Below are 17650 nucleotides of genomic sequence, written 5' to 3' on the forward strand. Positions count from 1 at the left end.
ACCGTTGGAGCGGCCGCGGTAGCGAAGGCTACGCGCTAGGTCGATGCTTCGATGCACGTCGAGTCACTTGTTCGCGTGCAAGCGCGGCCACCAGCGCGTAGCCTACGCTACCGCGGCCGCTCCAACAGTCTACGCGCGCTCTGATTGGTCGAGGTTTTCGCTTAATATCTCCTTAACGAAGCCCCATCCGACATTTTTGCAAAGGAAATTGTTGTTCAGAATCGTCTCAGCTACCCCTCATTTCCGGCGCCTCCTCGAGTTTTGGGACACCCTGTATATAGGCAACAGAGTAATGTTCCAATGCGTATTTGTGTGGATAAAACAAAACAAGGTGAGTATAAGTACAAAGATGTGACGTTGCGAGTGACACTGTCTGCTAGGTAACCTCTCGGTTTACAAGCGCGGATAGAACTAACTTTCGCACAAAATTCGAGGCTATTCTTCAGGTCGTCTTCGATGCCCAGGTAGATGGCAGCGTCGATGACCGTCCAGGTTGTGCGTATACGGTTTATGACGCTAAGCCTAACTTGCCGTGTTAGACTCACGTACCGAATGCGTACAATATCGAGCGGAAACTGAAATAGTTAGCAACATCAATAAAGCCCGAGTTCGACGACGAACTCGGTGCCACATCTGGTTGCGGGGTTTTGCCTACAGAAAATCTTTTCTATCGTATTAAAAATACAATTAGATTTTAACTAAAATCCAACAGTGCGAAATACTTGTACCGTTTCATTAGAACGAAAACTACTAGTCTCGTTTCGTTGCATTTGAGGCAACAGCGATGCAAACGTTTACCTTGATCGAAGAGATATTGGAATATCATCGAATAATAATCTGGCTGGAACAGTTGCAGTCGGAGATCGACGTCGTGCAAGTTAAACATATTCGATGAAAGCTGGCTCAAATATGCGTATAGGTATTTCTCGAGAGTAGGACGGCCGAAAGGACCGGGGATATATCGGAGCATCGGCGTCGACCTCGCGTCGGTAATCGGTATCGAGTCGGTGAGTCGGAACAACGACCAACTCCTTGCATCGGATGCGCCAGATTTTCAAATCTGGCCCATCGCGTTACGTTCCTCTCGTTGGCGTTGTATTGTTACTATCTATACGACCGAGTAATTTTTCATACGCATGGAACACTCGCGACAGAAATATTCTTACGATCTCTGTAATCTAATATTTGTAGGTATGTTTGAAAGAAAGGATATGCGAGATCGCAAGAGAGGTTTGCCGAAACCCGATCTCGATTGCAAGCGATAGATATGACATCCGCGACGGAAAGTTTCTTCAAGACTTTTCCACGAGTTTATCAATAAGGGAAGTAAGCGGTTGCTCGCATGCGAGCCTCTTCGAACCCTTTTAAAAGTTCCAGAAGGTAGGATATAAAGTGTGATGTTTGAGGGATAAGGAATATTGAAACTCCCGGATCAACTTCGGAATAGATTCTCGAATGCCGCGAACGGATTATCGAGGGAATTACAGGAAACCCTGAAATAGGATTCCGAATACATCCCAAAAATAATATTTAAATAACCCTGTGCGCTGACGTTAAAATCTTCGACTACTTAAATGTCTGCATGTCGAGGCATTCCGATACTTATGCACATCTGCGCTAGAACCTGCATTTTATCGCTATATACAATAGAAAGTAACAATAATGCGAAATGCGAAGGGGTAATCATGCCACGTAACCTTGGCAACTAATTTCCCAGCATAGCTGCAACATTTCCTTCTTCTCCCGACGGTATATCACGGTAGCTGGGAAACGCGCGTGCATTACCGTCGACCAACGCATTAGAAACAGGGTTCGCGGTTCGCGCGGACAAACACGCTCTATCTTCCGAGTGGCTTTTCTTGTTCCGTGCTCGATATTTTGTTCGCCCGACGACGGACGTACTCGTTTCCGTCGGTGTCGGCGTCGTCTAGGCATCCCCGCATAAAACGATGTTGGAAAATTGTACGGTTGCGTTATCGGAAATTAATCAACTGTTCCGTTGATTGACGAGAAAAAAGACTCAAAGATACTCGAATCGTATCGTTTCTTGATTACCAAGTTATTAGGTCGGAAGCATCGTTTCCGGCCCAATAACCTCTATCAAAAGCAAACGCCCTTTAAACTCCGAATTCACCGGAGCGAAGGATCGCATTATCAAACTGGCTATGTAATTCGAATGAAATATATTCCGTTACTTGGCAGAATCGAGTCTGGACGTGATTAATCCTTCTCGTCATTTTTTGCTCGATGAACGAGTCGCAACAATTTCTTGTACAAAATGACGGAATGTATCCCGTCGTGATGCGTCGGAGAAAGAAAGAAGAACGAATTTCAGTGAAAATTACGATAATATGGGTTAATATGGTTATCAACTCACCGATTTTTCGCCGTTGTCTAGAGAAACTTCCCGTGGCGGTCATCGCGCTGCTCGGCGAGGAAATTGCGGCGATCTGTAGTCTGGAACAGAGGTCGTTTGCCAATTAAAACGGCAGCAGGGAAAATCGTTGGGAATCGCGACGGTTGAACGCGCCGTTTGGTACAGTTGCAGAGTTTAAAGAAGCACCGAGGCGCGTTCAGCCGCACAGAGCTGCCGTGCTGTGCAAACTTTGGCACGTGTTGCACCGGAACTTCGTAGCGTTTAACGGGCCGATAAAATCTCAATTATAGTCCCCGGCGTGGCGTGTCCTATGAGGTGCTAGTAACCATGAATATCGCGGTACACGGTCCAGCAACCGTTATCGCGCCTGGAAATTTATCGCTTTCTAGTCTTTCTAACTTTCGAATTTTCGGTTTATTACAAAATTTCACTATGTTCATTTCGTTGAATTCTTAACGTAGCCGCGGTGATTAGTGATGCGCACGAGACGAGATAAATCTCGATCTCGTCTTGATTTCGAGACGTGATTCGAGATCGAGATTACTTGTAACATTCGAGATCGATATTTGGCCGAGATCAAGATTATTTCAAATTCTCGTCGAGATCTCGACAAAATGTTTTATTATATTGCCGATCGCCGACACATATGACGCCCGTGACTGCTGCGCTAACAAACGATGCCACATACAATTTTGTTAATATTATAAACCGCTTCTGCTTTGAGCGCAAGTTCACGCTCTTAGTTCGAATAATTGTTTGGCAGAGTCAGACATAGACTTTGGAAATCGAAGGGAATTTTCTTTTCCTTTGATTGTCATAGTTACGTATTTAGTATTAAGCTCGTTGACTCTATCTAGAGTATGCATCTAGGAAGGAACTTTGATTCCTTCTATCTCCGGGTCTTCAGTCGTAGCAACCTCCACGTGGTGAGACCCGGTAATCGGTATTATTCGTGACGAACAATCCTTCGTCGCGAATAGTATCGAGCTAATGGCTGCGAACTTGTAATAAGATCTCTAGATATAAAAAGTGTAAAGTGCAAAAGTGTAAATTGCAAAAGCGTAAAGTGAAAAAGTGTAAAATGTAAAGTGGCGATCGTAGCAATCTCGTCTCGTCTCGAAAATGTATTCGAAAACATTCCGCAATTGATAAGAAATTGATTTGTTGGGCGGTCATCGTAGCTTTGAAATTCGAGATACGCGACGAGTAAACGCGTGGGTTTTCGAAGGAATGGAACATATTCCTCTCATTGCTCTCAGGTTTAATCGAAATAGTTGGAGATTGAGAAGGAAGAGTTGGACGAAACTTGAAATTACTTTTCACAACTGGACTAGACGAGAAACACGATTCGTGTTTGTTTCGAACAGTCGTTCGGGCGGTACAGCTAGGCATTTAAATTTCAGCGATATTCGTACAAGTTAAAGATCGTCTATGTTCGTTTTGAACGGCACCGATAACGCGCAACCCAACACCAGCGGATATACTCGGAATCCGTTAGCACGCTATCGTTAACGCGAGAGTAATTAACATCGTCCGAATCTCGAGGCACACCGTCGAAAATCCAGCGCGTTTAACCATCGATAAAATCTCAATTAGTGGTCGCGGTGAAGCACGGAGCAAGGCTTTCACAAATCGACGTAAAAGCGACATAATCGTCGAGCAAATAGTTGCGTAAAACAAGAGTTTGGGGTTGAAGGGCAATTATCCTGCAAGCACATCTAATCGGTTAATGGCGCAGCCTAGTCGCTGCAGTTTTGCTAGGGATAGCGGCGTGCGCATCGCATCGCAACGAACTCGTGTGTCCGCTGTCCAGGGGCAGATTTTAAGCCTTTCCGTCAAGATAGGTCGCGATCCTGCTCCAAGTTTATCTAACCCAGGATTGCATACGTGTCTACTATCTAGGCAACGATACTGTTTCGTTTGCGTTCGACGGACCGAGTTGAGCGTTTCAAGTGTACGCGTCACGGCAAAATCTATCGCGATCCAACCAGCTACATATTACGTATTAAATACGCGTACAATAATTTTGCGTGTTTCTCGACGGATTACCGCGGATTTGGATCGAGTGCTCGAACATTTCCAAGTTGAACCAATCGCGCTACGAAAAAGAATTCCCCGATGAGATGAATTCGTTGCGACTCGATGCCGAACGACGTATAATCGCGGATTTTCCTCTGCGCCGCTGCAATTAATTATGATAAGCAAAGGCCGTGATTAATTGCCCGTGCACGCGGTTCAACTTCAAGAAGAGAGTAATTACTTCCACGCGCGGATTTCCGACGATAATTCAGCGACGAGCTGGCCCAACGCCGACGCAAACGACGCGTGAATTCCAAGTTGCTCCGCGAGCAGGCGAAAAACAAAAGAACGATTATGAAAAGCTCTTCGACCCGAGCCTAGCCGAGCCGAGCAGAGCCGAGCTCCAGCGCGAGCTGGGGAATGTACAAAGCCGACGAAGGGCTGCGAATATCGGTTATCTTCCGGGTAGCTGGTTTCGCAAATCCACCGGACTCTCGCGGAAATCCTCGGCTCGAGCATCGATGTGCTTACACTTGATAATACTCAAGTATTTTTACTTAAGTTTAACATTAAAATTATGCGACAGACGCGAAAGACAACTTATATTTTCTAGATTCTTTTATGTTTTATACCAGAGCCTTCGACCGCACGCCTTTCGATTAATTTTAATATTCTGATTGCTCCAACACAGACGCGTATAGTTTACTATACTCTATTCTATAGTAAAGAGCAAAAATACGCGAGACTCGAAAGAAAACGATCCAAGTTTGCTGTCGCATCGTGGTAAATTACTGTAAAAAGAAGCTCCGGTTACAGGGATAGAAAGGAGAAGTCCAGGTGCGAAAAGATCCAGCTGCAGGGAAGAAAATCTCGTATAACGGAAGCACGTTTCGTATCGTAACGTTTGCTCGTAACAACGGAGGAATTAACGTTCGTTCGAGCTTCGAAAGTGGTACTCGAGCGTGGAAAGTCCCGAACGAGTGAAAAAGAATCGAAACGAGAGAGAACGGAGAGCGCCGGAAAACGATCCCTCGGGTCTCGCCTGCCAATAAAGCGCGTTAATAACGATAATCGGTTCGTTAAGGCTGGAAAAGCGGGGGACGTGTGCGTAACACGGTGTCAGATTCATTATCTCGAATTTTTCCGCGTTTCGCGCCCGTACTTATTGCGATTCAACGGCCAGCCCGGTTCGAGCCAGGCCAGATAACGCGTTTAACGATCATTACGAGTGCACGTTTGGGGATATGCACATATACGCTAGAAATCGATGCAATTATTCATCCTGCCATTTTTCTGTGACGCGCGAAATACGCGCGTTGCCCGTGTTACTGACGCGAGATATGAACGTGATTCGAAAGCACGGTCCAGTTAATCGCTGCGGATTGTTCGCGCAAACGGATCCCAATGAATTCCAAAGTTATCCTAAACGGATATCGCGAGCTCTTTATTTACACGCTGTTGGAAACGACACGACGCGACGCCGACGTTTCGAGGATATTATTTTACCGCGAAATCTCTCATCCGGATTCCTTATGCGATTCCATGGAAAACAAGTGAGCAGGCTACTTGTACATGCCTGTTTGCCATCCAGGTCGTCAACCTTCTTCGAATTTCATGCGTCTCGGTAATTGTATTATAAGCAGATTGAGAACTTGGCCGAGCAAACTTCCCAAGTAGATATTATGCTGCAGACATTTCGACGAAATATTACCGTCTTACTTGTTGCGTTATCGCCGCATCGCTGGACTATTTAAGCTGGTTTCGAGCAATGCCGAGATGGAACGAGACCTCGAGGCTCGAATCTGTTATTCTACGGCTATTCCAATTTCAGTTCGGTTCAGTCGTTTATTAAAGTGATCAGCTTTTTATAATTGACAAAGCTATTTCGCTACCACTTTCTCTATTTGTTTACATTTGCATTTTCTTTCTTCATTCTACACGCGCATGCGTCTTACATGACTCCTCCATTGTTTTAATACTGTTTGCAGTATCTCTTACTTCTCATCTATAGTGGCCCGTTGGCCTCCCACTAGCTCCGGTACGTCGAGATTGCTAAGCCCGTACTGTAACTTCAAAAAACACCGCTACAGCCCCTGAGGCGGCTATTCCAAGTGCAACCTTTCCACCGTTGCTCTCGAATATATCCTATTTAATCTAAAACGATAGGCGTGTGTATATATCTATTGTATATATAATACGTACGCATATACTCGAAGCGTAAAACTAGAAATAATGCGCTGTGCATTCGCAAATCGCCCGATCGTTTTCGACGATCCCGTAAACGATACATCGCACGTGAGAAATTAGGAGCGATACCGAAAGAGATGGTTGGATTTAACGCTGGTTCGTCTTAATTAAACCGTCGGAAATGGTTCGTGTAAACGGTGTAATCACCAGAGACGCGTTTGCTAGCCTGGAACGAGGAACGCGTAAAGATTTCCGATTACGAAAGACGATAACCCCTGCAGCGAGATGACATTTTTACTCGGCGTCCGTACCTTTGATAGCAGTTTGTCCTGATTAAAATATGCGGAACAGCCGAGCATTTTACCTCGCATTGTTTAAGGTACGCTCGGTTGCCAGGTACTCGGACGTCCAAACGTTTATTTCAAAAATTAACTTTGAAATCTGTTCGGACATCCAACTATTCTCTTAAGTGGAAAAACGTCAAACTCTACGAATTAAACTTTGCCGTTTTTCTCGTCGCGAATGAGCTGGGTAAAAAAATATCGACAATCGTCAAGCGACTCTCGCCGCGGCGCGTAAAAGCCTTCTCGGTAAACGCGTTTCCTCCGATGCGAAACGAGGAGCTTTCGATTCGTTCTTGTACGACAATAGCGTCGTTTGCATGTCGCTATCGTCAAATTTTCGTTATTCTTTCGCATCGCGAGAGCGAATAGGATCGCGAGGGAGAATCTGTATTATTGCTTCGGCCCCTACGAGGACGAGATCTTCGTACGCGTTTCGCGCTCGCCAGAATGGCAATTACTAAACAAACGTCGCGTTACCGCAAGGCGAGACGCAGCAATTTCGTATATGCTTCGTTCCAAACGATTGGAATATTTCCTTTAAGATACCATTACGCGAGAACGATACGTGAATCTACGTTGATAAATACTTATTTTTCGAACGAAATCTGTTGCCGGAGCGGCCGTTACACGTTCACGATATATTTATAGATCATCTTCGATTCCTAGAACGTGAAAAAGTATACGCGATTTCATTTCGACCGTCGCGTCGACTCGCTCAATGGTTCGATACTCGAGAGTCGTCGAGTTTGTCGTAAAGATCGTTTTTTAAATTGCTTTATCAATTATTTTCGCGGGTAAAATGTTTTCGAACGAAAGCTGCGGTGCGGCGGACGATGACGTTAAGGCAAGGATGTCGAATGGTCTTGGTCTTGGTTTTTTTAAATGCATAACTGTCACTTTAATTATTGCATCGAATCTTCTTGAGATTACTTTGCCTTACATCATTTTTTGATTTTGGCTTATTGTTAGTTCGCGTTATCGTAACTTTTTACATTACATTTAAATTAGTCCTGTCTTTGGTACACGTCTGTTGGGGCCCATTGGCCCCCGCCTAGCTGCAGTACCGCCGAGGTCGCCGAGCCCGTATTGTGGCTACATATTCGTATGCTACAGCTCCGGAGGGCTGGATCGGTACTAACAACGCGTCGCCACAATGCGTGGACGGGCCCGAATCCACGTGTTTGTCGACCTGTGTTCGACAGCTTTGACGTGTTCCCGTAGGGACGTGGACACTGGGGATCAAATCTGGAGATAACCAAACCGCTGTCCCACCACCGCAACCAATTCAGGATTGGCGCTATCCAATCCTGTAAGCGAGCAGGTATCGATGTATACAACCGAGTTACGGCGCCGATAACGTCGACGTCGTATTACTCTGGATCTACCGACAGGATCGCCTTCTCGTACGCGCACGATAATGTAAACGGATGAAACCCACGCAATGTTGGAACGGGAGGCCATTTTCTATATCAACGATCGAGAGGATGGTCTTAATGGTCCGCGGAAAAATCGTTAATTCCATCAAACGATCGAAACGCACGTTCGTCGGTCAACGAAACAAACAGAGCCAGGAAACGAAACGCTGTTCGTTATTTGTTTTCTTCGTCGAAGCAACTAACGCAACGCTAAATTCCAGCTTTACTTTCTGAAGTCGGAAAAAAGAGAAGAACGCGGAATGCCGAGATAAAAGGTTTTCCGTGCGGTGGAATAGCTCGAGTTGTTGCTCGAGCCGCGCGCAGAGATTTTTACTAATCGACCCGCGGACTATTCAAATTTTCAGTATTTAAATGCACGTCGCGCGGCATTTGCAAGTAAGAGCCCGTCGAATTTAAATGTATAAAATAGTCGTCGGAAAATTTGTTTCATAAATCCGACCGCCAGAGTTCCGTGGTGCTGGATATTTTCGTGGAGATTCGTTGCAACGCGTGAACGGTAACTACAGCCGTTATTTCAAATATTCACAGCGTGGTTTTTTTTTTTTTTTATACTATATCTTACAAAACACTTTCGCAAGTGTAATTTGAAGAAACATCGAAGACTTATATTCCAATTAAGCTTTCATTAAAAAGAGAAAACGCGATTGAAAGAAAGGAAAGGTTAGCGAAAAATGTGGATAAAAAGACACCTCTAACTTGCTCGTTCCATCGTTTTTCGTTTTTCGTTTCGTCCGACGTTAATCGAATATTCGTGGCAAATATTTGACGAGTCTCTGGCCACGGTTTGCCAACCGTGCCTGCAAATAATACGCATCCGTTCGGTTTGGCGGGCACTGCGCGAGCATGCTCGTCGCCATTTCGATTAATCAAGATCACAGAGAACGCGGCCGCGTTACAAACAATGAAACATCAACATTCCATTCCATTTTCCGAACGCCTTGCGGCTGCGTGCGCGAAACTCATTCTCCCGCTACTCGCGCGCTCGCAGTTCCAGGATACCGATTTTCATTTCCATTAATTTCATGTAATTGTAGGCAGGTGAATGAAGCTCGAGGTCCATTGTTCCACCAACGGACGAACAATACTTGTTACGACGGCCCTCCCTGTTGCACGTCAAGTCCACGAACGCCTCGGAGCTTTCCATCCGTGTATATTTAACGGATGAACGATTAAACGCGAGCAGGAACGCGCCTGCCGGGTGATTAATACAAAAGCGATGGGATTTCTTAGGGAATGTACGATGAAAGGATTGAAGATCGATGCCTCGAAGAATGGGGTTGATGGAAAGCTCGACGGGGATGCCGGAGCTTTCCTTCTATTAGACGAGTGCGGGGAATTCTATCAGCCCTCTCGCGCGAGATTAAAGCACCGACGGCTATCGTAACAAATGGTTTTATTGCGGCGCAGCGTGGCGCATAGTCGGCGTATAGGCTGGAACGCTCGAGATGTTATACATAGTTATGGGTTAATATCTTTGAACGTACGGTGAATGGAGATCGATCGTTGCGCTTGTCCGCACGAACAACGACAGTTTTCACTTATATTCCAATTAAACATCCAACTACTCTCGATTACACGATTGCTTGTTAATACTGATTCCCCGCTAATATCTCATCGAGCACTGGCTTAAGAGAAATCAATTGGACGTTGTCGCATCGCGATCGGTTGGGTACTCGACCTCGTTATCGATCACCGCAGGTATACTAACTATACACTTGGATCGCGTTGCGGATTGTTAGCGTTGCCGGTACAAGTTACATCTCTAGGCTGTTTAAGTTAAATTTGATTCGATTAAATTTGACAGTGGGCCACGTTTCGAGTACGGAAACCGTTTACCGGTCCCGAAGCTTAACGCTCTTGTACCTATCGAGTGTTTCGATATCGTCTGTAAACTGACGCAGCAGGCTCGAACAGATGCTCCAAGAGGATCTGTAAAGCATCGTTGCATCCGTTGTGAAATTATAGAAGCAGCTTCGGTATTTTACGCTCGAACGAAGCGAACCAAGAAGAACATTCCAAACCTCGCGTCGCGTCGTTCGGATATCACCTGAAATATCATAGTGTTGCCAACACCACGCTGAACCAATTACGTCTTAATCGCGTAATTAGACTACTCCGTCATTGTCGGTCATAATTGGATCCTATCGAGCATCGTAGCTAGCGAGATCGTTAATCGATAAGTCACTTATACACGACTACTAACAACGGCTAACGGTCGGTAAATCAACGGGATTACCGACAACGGTCGATCAACGCGCACCACTCCCGATAGGCAGTAAATATTCCAACGGTAACTGTCAAATTAACTGACCGGATTGAAAGTGTGTGGAAGATCCCCAGGCAAACGTGTCTATATGCGCGCACGTGAACTGGAACGCGTGTACCTAGCGCCCTGTTAATCCACCCACGTCAAACAGCTGCGTGCTTTCCAAGTAAACTATACTCGGTGAATCGCGTCGCGATTCGCGTTCGCGTTCACGTTCGCGATCCCTAAACTGTCCTGCGTTATAAATCTAATCGGATTTTCAAGCTACGCGGGAACACCGACCATATAGCCGGCGCGGCGGAGCCGATTGTTACGATGTGGGAACACTGTTGCGGACCCGAACGATAACTGTCGGGGAATTACAGCATCCGCGTATTTTTTCTGCCGAGAGTTTATCGATTCCGCTCATTTACCACTGTTCGAGTATCGCGAGGCGATCGAACGTGCGCGTTCTCAAACGTAAACGACAGTGATGCGCACGAGACGAGATAAATCTCGTTTCGAGATGCGATTCGAGATCAAGATCATATATTCTAAATTGTCGGAAATTCGAGATCAAGATCATATATTCTAAATTGTCGGAAATTCGAGATCAAGATCATATATTCTAAATTGTCGGAAATTCGAGATCAAGATCATATATTCTAAATTGTCGGAAATTCGAGATCGATATGCATGTTTCGAGATTTTTCTGGATCAAGATCGAGATGGTAGAAATCTCGTCTAGTAACTAGTAAACGATCAAATTCATACGCGTGTGTATGCATATTTAATGGACGGCGCGGCGATCTCGGGAAACATCTATGCGAGTATCGTCCAACGTCGATTACATTATCTACCAATTTCATTCGTCACGCGTACACGCTCTCTCTAATTATGCACTTTGCCAGTTGTCGGAGAAAACCACACAGCAGTTTACGTTGCACGACGAATCGGTCATAACGCGTATGCGAACCCGTTAACTTATTTCCCCTGCAATTTATCCCGCGCACGAACCCATAACGCATTCATATTGTTTCGGCAAATATCGAGCCGTAATTACGATAAAAGATTACGATAACACGGGAAGCGTGCGCGAGTATTTCGTGCCGCGGGAAACGCTTCAATTTATGACATCGAGCGCTCCGCTCGCTCGTTGCATACCGAACATTTAATCCGAATTATTTCGTAGCTCCGCCATTCAATTATTATCGTGCTATCGAAAACTAAAGATATTTCCCATTAATTCATTACTTAATTTCCACTACATTCCAAATATACATATGCGTACATCGAACATGTAAATTCTCGTGAATTTTAATGTTTGTAATTCGTACAACACCAGCTTATTCTCGGCTTTTCTCGTTTATTTTTTCGAAAGCTTTCATCGAAATTGTCCCGAACATTGTGAATCTTATTATAAATTAGCTGCATCCCGCGGTTTCACCCGCGCGGAATACCAACGTTGCAACCATTTTATACCCTCTTAGGGGTTGAATTTCGAAATATCCTTTATTCCTTGTATACATCATAAAAGAAACCTTTGTGCAAAATTTCAGCATTCTAGCTTCAAGGGTTTAGCCTGGTTGTTGATTGCAATCTACACAAAATTTTTAATTAAGGATTTAAAATAAAGGCGAAATTGCGTTTTCCTGTAACAGCAAAAGAAACAACATCTAAAGCCTTTATTTCAGGTATGCTTTTTCTCGACAGTCTCCTAATAATTAACGTAAACTTTGCTTTAACAATTTGTACGCTATTCTCTGTCAATCTCACTTGTAGAATTGCTAGTCATCTCTCCTCGCTTCTCCCCACTTCTCTCTCTCTCTCTCTAGCTTGGCTGGACATTGTCAGTCGCGGCAGATTTAAATCCGAAGAATTCATTGAAACATGAGACAAGCATGAGAGAAGAATTCTTTACGTATGTATAGATAATGTCCACACCGCTCCACGTCGCTAAAACATCGCTACCGGAATCGGAAGCTTTCGCGCTAGCGACGCTTCCTCACCCTCTCTCAACGGAAAGCTTGTAACGATCAGCTCGGTGTAGGGGTTGGACGTAAGAAGTCGAAAAGAAAAGTACAGCCATGGAAAGACTAACATTGCAAAGGTTTCCGCTTGGACGATACCAATGAAATCCGTTATACGCTCGCAATCTTGGTTCGCGTTCGATCGAGAGTCAATGGGTACGCGCAAAAGCAGATAGAACCGAACGAGGTCAAATCGAGAATAAATAGTGCAGAAAAAGCTGGCGCGCGGCGCCCCGAGAAGAATTGAAACGAGAAGACGCGACGGAAATGTATGGGTTGATTCGAAGTTAAAAGAAGACGTTCTTTATAGTTTCGAGAAACGTGAAACAAGGACCATTCGATTTGTCGAAAACGAGAGGGGCCCCTCCTGGTAAGGGCATCGTTCGACATCGGACGTCTAAACCAACGGCGCTGGTGCGCTTCGCCGCAATTTAACAGAGTTGAAATATCGCGTAGAGGTTCGCTTTGGAACGCGGGTTATTAAGCACGTTGCCAACAATTTCACGGTCCATTGTGTCGCAAGGCAGTTTGAGAAAACGTTGCCGCGTGTACCGAAACTATATATCACGGCAAGAAATCATCCGTGCTATAATACATTACCTTATCGAGACCTCGTACCGGCATCGGCATGGCCGCGCATCGCTCGACGTGAAAATAGGCCGTGCTCGTTACCGTTCGCGACAAATTGCGATCGTTTAACGCCGCTAAAAGATCGCTACCGGAATTGAAAGCTTTCGCGCGAGCGATGCCTTCCCCTCCCTCTCCCAACGGAAAACTTGTCGTGGAATCGCGCCAAAAAAGTTTTCGCGCAGCTCGAGAGCTAGAGGCAGACTTTGCTTCGTACTACGCGAAATCCTTCCTTTTTCTCTAGTAACAATAAGCCTGTCGAAAAATAACCCAACGGAAGAAAAGCTCGGCTCACCCCGATTCTTCCACGACTCCTTCCACTTCGACGTTCGTGTATCGCGCGAACGAACGCAACATCGGGAGAAGCGAATCGACAGGTAGCGGCGCTACATTCGGACTCGCCGCAATCTGAAACAGGGAATGAAACCGTTGCGTTAGCGTCGATTTTTTTTAAATTACCTGACATTGTTTCCGCGCTAATATCGTCGAAACGTTTCCATGTCGTAAATTGACCCCACCGACGACTATTCCACGCATTCGCCTATGCTGGAGACAACGATATCCCGTTGCCTGATTGCCTACAGTCAGCGACCTAGATAAATCAACCTAGCTATTTCTATTTTCTTTATTTATTTGCTTAACGATTACAATGTAGAATGTCAAAGGAAGAGTGTTCGAATTCTCAACGACCTGTACCGGTCGACTTATTTTATCGGATTGAGGGTCGTCGTTTCCTGTCCCTGCTAGGACCTCAAGACCTCAAGCCCTTAAAGTGGCAATCGTTGCATTCCAACAATTCTTATTCGAGCTTTTTAGTTTCCCCAAATGTTTAAGCTTTTTGTTACGAACATTCTCGCTCCAACGTAACGACCACGGCCAACTCGTAAAAGAACGGCTCGTATCCGTTGTTCGGTTGTCGATGGACGGTTATCCCATGGACAAATGAATCCACGTTTCGAACGTATTTCAGGGCACGGAATATACCGATACCGTGCTGCTTCATTTTCAACGTTATACGTTTTATCGCGTACGCGGTTCACCGAGTCCGAGAACTAACTTCGATCTCGCACTCGGAGACCAAGGAGCTTTGAAACCGGTCGACTGGCTAGAGCACGATCTGCGGCTCGCTACTGGTACCCGATGCGACGGCGACGCCGACGCTATAAATTATATGTAATAGTTACTCGGGTACGACTAGAACTTTCTCAGGGCCTTGTTCCAACACATTATTCCGAGCTGGTTCCGAGGTGAAGTTTCTACGTTTTTCTGCTTCGTTCAACGTTTAACGATCTTCTGCCGAGTCGAGGATAAATTATAAATTTCGAGTTTACCGACTGTGCTTTTGCTAGTCTTTTGCGATTACAGTTTGGGACACTGCGAAGGAATCGGGAGACTCTAATCCCGGGATTGCAATTCAGAACCCTGATGGTTGCGATACCGATTACGCGAATCTCGATAGATCCGATGTAAAAAATTATTTCGAAATAATCGATTATTCGAAACTCGATTGTCGAGGTGCGACAAGCAGTCGCGTCATTATCGCGGAGCGACGCGTCACGTCGACTTGGTCCGCGTAGGAATTTTCGATAATCGCGCAGGTGCGAGGGAATCGATGGTAATCCTAGTCGCAAAGCCGCGTCAACCTGGATAGCGCGACCAAATACGTTCGAGCCGAGGTCTGTAAGCGCAGCGTGTCGACGGAACGAACGTTTACACGAAGATGACCGCGCGTACGAGGGCGCGACACGGGAATGGCGGGTATCGACATTGAAAATTCCACACCGAACTGGCAGCTCCGGCCTGGTCCGGTCGGGACACGAGCACGATCGAATCGAATCGAATCGAATCGAGTCGAGCCGAGTCGAGCCAAGCCAATCACGCTGATGAACCGAACACGACAATCCACGCGTGTACAGTTGTACACGGCCAGAGACCACGTGCCGAGGAAACTTTCCGCCGGATTGTCCGTTGTCGACTACCGACACCGCTAATTGCCGTCTCTTCCAACAACCCGATACCTGGTTCGTGTATTTACCGCTTTCCTTTTTCCCCTACTTCCATTATACCGCGACCCGACCCGATCCTCTCGCTATCCTATTTCCGATTCCGCGGCTATTTGCGCAACGTGCGCCCATGGATTGAATCGCTCGACTCTGGACACTCGGCGAGAACCAACGTGACCGGTACCGGGCAAAATTCACTACCGAAACCGATACCTCGCGATATGCTTGCGAACTCGATCCAGAGCTAGCAGCTGTATTTGCTCGTCACGGAACGTTACTTCTAACGAGAACGCACCGGAAATGAAATATTTGTTCGAAGAGTATTATCCGTGTTCGACCGCGACGCGGATAACTTTTTTTTCGCGTCTGAACCAGCTCGAAATTTCATCGTTTTTCCCTCTCGCAGGTACTTCCTTTGATGGAATCCGTTGTATACTTTATAATAGAGCTTCCATTTACACGTGTACACGTGTGCACGAGTTTCTCGTGTAACACGTAAAATCGTGTAGAAATCCGTGTATAGTATTGTCTCGAAATAAGCAACTGTTTTCAGTCTCGAAATAAGCAACTCGCTATCCCCACCTTCTTGTTTAAAGTCGCGTGTAATTTGTTAATTACGCGTGCACACGTGTAATAATATACGTGTTTTCTGATATCCGTGTATCGCATTGTAGGTGTTTTAGACGAGATCTCTACTTTATACGCATAGGTATACTATTTTTAACGATTCGAATTATCCTCTCGTAGAAACGTAAAAATTTCAATCCTTTTTCGTCGCAAAGGTGGTGAAACGACGTAACCGTTTAATCGCGGAACAAAATTCCAATAATTGAATTTGACAACGGTAACGATTCGCGAGGCTGTAACGTCGCGACCCGCTGATTCGCGCGTTATATCGATCGCTCGGTTATCGGAGAGTCGTAATCCATCGCGCGAATAATTTCGAAGTCTCCCAAACTTTTCCTCGGTCATTTTTCATTCCGTCGCGTCGGCGTCGCTCAACCGTCGATAAAGTTCGCTCCACGAACAAAGAAAGCGAAGGCAAAGTTCGCACGAAGAGTTAGTCGTCTCGAGCCATCGATTTCACCGTCAGTGTTTCCACGATCTTACCCTAATCCCTTGTAAATGCTCGGTTAAGCGGTACGCTATTCCGCTGAAAAACTAAATGCTCGTACTTACGATCGTCCATGTATCGATGATCGATTCCTTGAAACGAGATGTCGACTTTGTCGAGTTCATCTCGTCGAAGACATGGTCTATTACAGGAACTAAAATAATAACGAACAAAGTAACGTTTGCAACGTAGAATGGCACGATGCGTACGGAAACGTGAGCGACGCGACGGGTCCAATCGTTTCAAAGTATTGACGTTGCCGACGTTATTGTCGTGAAAATGTTCATTCCTGATGACGTTTATCGTCGACACCGTATTTGTCCCAACATCGATGAAATTAATTTCTGACAACGCAAATATTTGGATATTACCTACCTTGCCAGAAATATTCGTGTCGCGTGTTGATACAAAGAACAATGGACTATAAAACGGACTCGCTGAACGGATTCGAGTGTTTGCAGCAACGATCGATAATAAAATACAATTAACGAATTACGCTGCTTCTACAATTGTTCGCGTTCATCTATAGTTTACACGCGCGGACCTTTTCTCGGCCTACAGTCAGTGTAATAAGTATTCGTACAGGAACCATTTATTTTAAATGGGTACACTGTATATAATTTCCTCTTAAAATATAAAAGCATCGATGTTTTAGTCGTGTAAATTTTGTTGTCTCCAGACCAAAATGTAACCGTGTTAGCGATATCGATCCGATGAAAATAGCAACTATGTATATCGGACGATACCTACCGTGAAAACCGCCGAATATTATGATCGGGTGCCAGCGACAAGGAAAAAATGACGATACGCGCGAATCCGCGGGACGACGACCTCTCGCAATATGCCATTTATTCCCTAATTCATTTCCGGCCAGGTCGTTGCGTTCACCAAGGAACGACGTGGCCCGTACATCGAGAAAACCCGCTATCGCAGCCACCCACTTTTCACGCATTTTCCACGCGTTCGAAAGAGGCGCGGTTTGCCCGGACATAGCACCAGTACTCTGATAACGTATGCAATACATAATTCCTACTCCGCGGCATTCGCGTCCGGTCAATTTCTATGCGAGATTGGATCGAAACCCGCGTGTAGAGTTGACGATCGTTGCGCGGAAAACGATCCGGTTTGCTATCACAGTTTGAGGACGTGATATCGATACTACTCCGACTACTACTAATAATAATAATGATAATAATAATAATAATAATAATAATAATAATAATAATAATAATAATAATAATAATAATAATAATAATAATAATAATAAT

At 45.4% G+C, this 17650-nt stretch overlaps 1 protein-coding gene across 4 annotated transcripts in view; it reads right to left on the minus strand.

Annotated features, from left to right (window-relative positions):
• Positions 1-17650, minus strand: part of LOC128878875 (uncharacterized) — a 168622-nt gene that overhangs the window by 83229 nt on the left and 67743 nt on the right. For 2 of the 4 annotated variants that reach the window (XM_054127518.1, XM_054127491.1), the window contains exons 2-3: positions 13561-13673; positions 2378-2457 (exon numbers count right to left, since the gene is read on the minus strand). The gene's annotated coding sequence lies outside the window, so the exon portion shown is untranslated. The remainder of the gene's footprint in view (positions 1-2377; positions 2458-13560; positions 13674-17650) is intronic. The other 2 variants (XM_054127508.1, XM_054127499.1) reach the window with 1 other exon arrangement.

The sequence above is a fragment of the Hylaeus volcanicus genome, chromosome 1 (genome assembly GCF_026283585.1).
Source record: "Hylaeus volcanicus isolate JK05 chromosome 1, UHH_iyHylVolc1.0_haploid, whole genome shotgun sequence".
Lineage (NCBI taxonomy): Eukaryota > Metazoa > Arthropoda > Insecta > Hymenoptera > Colletidae > Hylaeus > Hylaeus volcanicus.